The following is a 6000-nucleotide window of genomic DNA, read 5'->3' as shown; positions in this document are numbered from 1 at the left end:
GAATAAATTATATATTCTTATAGATGTTTCATAATAATATCAAAAAAATCGAAAAGTATTTATGAAACCATCTAATCTCTATTCCACGAAATAAATTAAATTCAAGGAATTTATATTAATTCGCGAAAAACACTCTTGAAAAAAATTGTACATTTATTTTTCTTTTTACGTAAATCGCAGAAACACTATTCAATACTAGAAATAAATGATATCCTATTAAAGGTATCTATAATATTGATTGTTATTACACTATTTACAATCAATCACACCAACCGAACATGAATAAACGTCATTTGTTAGAATCTTTTAATTATAACATTTAATTTATTCGAAACTATATCTATCTCGTTAAAAATAATAAATAAAAACGGTAAATAAAATCATATTACGATTTTAAAATGTTCGATTTAAAGAAGTTCAGTTACATATGCACCCCCCCCCCCACACACACACACACAGACACATATTATAAATTATACTCTTAAATACATCGATGTAAATTAGTTTTATTTAAAATTAAGTATTGAATATTAAGTTTTGTTAATTATCTTATACTACGATACATATTTCTATAAATTTCGTACATAAAAGTAAATTATAAATAAATAAATAAAGCATAATGGTTTAATTTATCCAATTATATATTGATTCTATTGTTATTGAAAAAATAAGCTTTAATATGTATTATAAAATGAAGAAGTCTTAATAATAATGTTTATGTAACACTACGTTCAAGACATAATTTAATATTTTTAAATAAAAAAAAAAAGAAAGAAAGAATGTTTTTTTAAATTTAAATTTAAGATGTAAAAAATATTTTACATATAACAGCGATGTATTGTGACCGAACGATATACATAAAATATTTCAATATATTTATTAAGTATAAAAAAAAATAATTGTATCTTAAACGAACAGAGTTGTACAATTATTTATGTGACCAATTTATGAAAATTTTGTTTAAAAAAAAAAGTTAATTTCTTGTATGATGAATATAACATTCTACACATTCGAATACACGTTTATTGTGTATCGTTAAAAAACAGATTAACGTGTATACAAAGCATATAAAGTTAGTAAATCGTTAACTCGCTTCTAACATGATATACGGCTGTTTATTATCTTCAAGTTCTTGTTTATTAATTAAAGACGAATTCTAGTCGTTATACGTAAAAATTGATAAATAGTATATATTTCAGTCATAACTACAGTCTTTTAGAGAGAAATGCATACCCAGAATATGTACCCTTGTATACCTCTAATAAGTAAATTTGAATTTAGCAATACGACGCAAATTAGTGACAGTAAAAATTAATTTATGCTAGTAAGCGAGCATAAGAATTAATTTTCGTTTATCTTTAATTTTATAGTATAATATACTATAAATATATATATATATATATATATATATTGAATAACAAAATGTATCCACTTGTAATTTACGTTTAATAATTATCAGTAAATATAATTTTTCGTATGAACTATGAAGTATGCACGTGGTAAATAATCTGTAAATAATAAAGTGTAAATAACGCGTTATTTATGAAAACGATATAAATAGTTTTAATATCATATAATGTTTATACTCTACTTTAATTAAATAATATATGTTAAATACGTAATAGAGTTTTGTTTATTAATAATTTTGTCGACAGCTCAAAATAAGATATTAATTTTTTTAATTTAAATTAATAAACATTTATTAATGATAGTAGTCCTAAAGAAGCATGTATAATACATAATTCTTTTAAATGATTATAGTTATAACACAAAATATTAACAAACTATGTAATACAAATGTTAAATCATAACTCTTCTAATTATTTTACATATTAAACAATGTATTATAATTTTATTTTAATAAGCTTCTTTGCATCGATAAATATTCTAATTTTAATATTTAAAATGATTTCAAATTTAGGATAAATTTGAATAGAAAATTGATGTAAAATATTCACACTTAAATCGTACTATTTTTTTATTAGAAAAATGAAGTATACTTGTTGGTATATTCAATGAAATAATATTTTATAAATATTAAAACATAAAGTTTGTCTTTATTTTTTCGGTAAACGTTTATATTAAATTAATTTTTTTATATTTGTATGATTTATTAAATTCCAGTTGAATCATTGCATTACATTATTACATAATTAATAATTTCTTAATCTACGGGTATATATTCTTAGCCATTGATTGTTAAATACTACAATTAATAATTTCATGATAATAAACTTACATATATGTTGCATAAAACATGTTCTTCGAAGTGTTTGCATTATACGGAAATTTAAAAAAATCATCGTTAGTTTTTTATTTATGATCAAAAGACAGAGGATTGACTTCTTGGAAGAATTAAGGAAGTCTTTGCAGAAAAATTCGAGGGACAACAATGTAAATTGGTTTGAATTTAGGGAATTTTCAAAGCCGTGGTTCCACACTTTGCTTAAACTAGTGTCGCAGGACGGCAACAACAACGTCCGCACAAATCAAAGGTATATTTATAGTCTATCTCATTACTGAAAAAAATTATTTATCCAACTTTGTAAATATTTGTAATATGTGCATTTATACCTTTTAAAATTATTCATATATATATATATATATATATATATATATATATATATATTAATATATGATCTATGATATATATAAATATGATATATATATATATATACACACACACACATATATTTAAATGAAAGGTGAATCAATGATTAAGTTGTTCTTAGTATAATGATGAATATTACCAAACAATCATCATGCATAAGCACTATATGTACAAGTTGCACTAAGTAATTATCATTACTATATAATTAGAACAGAAAATTTTGATTTCTTTAGCAAGTATAATGTTGATTCTTGTCATACTTTATATACAATTTATAAATGTAAAAGTTGATGATATATTTTTTTTAATTTACACAATTTACAATATTTACAATAGTTACATTCATTACAAAGAAAATTCTATTATACAAAGTGAAAAATAAAATATCAAACCAAATTTTTTTTTTATTTTTTTATTTTTTTTTTTTAAATAAACTAAAGAACAATATTCTATTATTACGTACTCCTTGTCATTACCTTCATATGCTGTAATATATTAGTCCATCCACAATTTTCTTATATTCATAAACATGATTGAAAATATTGAAATTACGGATTTACAATCATATTGTAAGCATCTATACATATACATCATATACAAGCATCTGACTTACTCGAAATTGAAGAAAAATTTATTGAACGAATTCAAATTTGATATAATACTATAATTGTAGCTATTAAGTGAGCCATAGTTGCGAATTACTTATAGTGTACTCATAGATACTATGAGTATGGGAACTATATTTCCTCGACACGAGTGTTTGTTAGGACAAAATACTAATTTGGGAAAAACGATAATTTATAGCATTCCTGTATACTGCACCGAATGAACACGTAATAGTATTAAGATCACTATTAGGTAGAAAAAAAAAATTGCACAACATATAAAGAAATAGTTGGTAAAACTTTAGCTATTGTGATTCATTTCAATCGCAACATTTATTTGTCATTAAGGGTAAAAGTGATTGCAATAACTATTATAAATAACACTAATTATTAAAAGTTTACAATTTTTGTACATTAAAAATTAGGTTATCATATACATTATCGAATATATATGTCATTTATATTTTAATTTTTATAAGACCCTGTTTCTAAAGTATCTTAAAACTAAATAGTCAAATTAATAAATAATAATACATAACTGGATAATTAGGAACGTTGATCAATTACCTCCATTCGTATCTCTCAACTATTTTAATGATTTATGTAAATTCTTAAGTTTGATAGTTTGTCATATATTTCATACGCTCAATTAAATATTATTTTATAAAAGTATATCTTAATATTTTATATGTAATATCTTATTTCTTAAAAATTAATAAATCAATTTTAATTTTATACTTATATAACAAAGCAGCAAAAATAATTTAACTGAAATTTCAATTTCAAAACAAATGTTAGAAAAAAGGAAATAATTAAATATTACTTTTAAATACTTTTAGGAATTCAAAAATATATAAATTTAAATTTATTATCTTCGTAATTGCCATGAAAAATTTTTTATTTTGTTCAAGACATTTTTAGAAATTATATTATCATATATTCAGGCATTATTGTATGTATATATATATATATATATATATATATATGTGTTACTTTCAATATATTATCTTATTATAAAATAATAAGAGATTTACATATTATTTATAAAGACATTATATGTTATGGATCTATCTCGATATTGTTTTAAATAATTGTTTATCTTGGAATAAAATGTCACTCTTATACAATTGTCAAACATAATAAATCGATTAAAAATTTTAAAATAAGAGAAAAAAATGAGAAATAAAAGTAAACACAAAACTTTCAATACTACTATTAAAATTCTTTGCAGTTACTGTTCATAAGTTCTGATTTTTATACAAATTAATCGTTACTTCAAATATCTAAAAATTCATCTTATTATCTAATACAATCAATATTTTTCCTACTTAACGCTATAAATATATTAAAATTATTACGATTGCCGTATAAGAGAAGGGCAAGCTACGAATGGCAATTACGAAGAGAATCCGTAAGATAAACTGAAAGGGATCACAGTCGTCGATCACATCAAGCTCCAAAGTCATATTACCAAGTAGGATTAAAGCCATAAACGCGAAGATGACATTAAGTTGGTCGATTCGCCGCGCTAATAGTCTAATGATAGCTTACGTACCTTATATTCATTCCAACGTCATTTAAAAAAACGTCGATGATGGGGGGGGGGGGGGGGGGGGGGGGTTGTAGCCGAAAGAGTAAATGCGGGCGACGGAATAAAACGGCATGCCCGATTGAAATGGGCGAGGAGAGTCTCGTGGCGTGGCCCCCGAAGCTCTCGCGAATCATACTTTTATCGACTCGACCGCCATCCCGCCTACCTCGCTCACCTTCGGCTCCGTTCACCTGCGGTTACGGCTTTGATAAATAGCGCACGACTTTGCGTTCGGACTAACCTCGGGCTCGCGGTGTCGAATGTTACGTAGTTCGATTCCTCGGCGCGCGGATGTTGCGAGTCCAGTGCCGGCTTAGGCTGCCTTTTCGGCCGCGGGTCGCAAAAAGTCGATTTACGCGCGACGCCTCTCCCTCGCCTTTCGTTACGACGCTTTGGTTGATGGGCGAATTCGAGAACGAACGGTACAAACTCTGGCCCTTCCGTATTGTACTTGGTTGTTAGAATTGTGATGTAAAGAAAATTGATATAGAGGCTAATAACTCAGTTTATCCTCGACTCCTCATATCCATTATTTTCTTTACCGTGGAATGGAACTGTGCAGATATACTTTGTCTATAAAATTATTTAGCATAAGTGAGCCCATAACTTTTGCAGTTCATTTCTATGGTTTATTATACTTTTTTATTGCCATTACGATCTACTTTAGTATCTATTTTTTTAGTTATTAATTTAGTCTCTCTCTCTCTCTGTCTCTCTCTCTGTCTGTATCTGTATTAGAAAACAGCATATTTCGTATATTTTAATTTAATTTTATAAATAAGTGCCATTTCAAAAAGTGTTATCTATGTGTACTTTCAATTTACCAAATTTCATTCAATTTTTCACTTTCATCTATCATCTGCCAGTTGGTAGTATTAATCACAGATGAGTATTACACTTGATACTTTCGAATTTTTATTATATACAAAACATAAATAATAACGGTAAATTTTACATGCTACAAAGCTAAGAACATATAAATTTCAAAATAATGATCTATAAACAATAAACAATGTGTTTTGTAACAATTTCATTTCCTAAATAAACGATATCGTTCACTAATATAGAATTAATTATTGTCGAATATTCGAATTCACTAATTTCATTTAATAAAAACAATAATCTTTGATAATAAACAAGTGCGGATAATTTATAATACATAATAGCATATTTTTAATCGCTCGTTTTAGAGA

This window comes from Ceratosolen solmsi, unplaced genomic scaffold, assembly GCF_000503995.2.
Source record: "Ceratosolen solmsi marchali unplaced genomic scaffold, CerSol_1.0 scaffold61, whole genome shotgun sequence".
Lineage (NCBI taxonomy): Eukaryota > Metazoa > Arthropoda > Insecta > Hymenoptera > Agaonidae > Ceratosolen > Ceratosolen solmsi.
Note: the sequence above shows the minus strand (reverse complement) of the source record.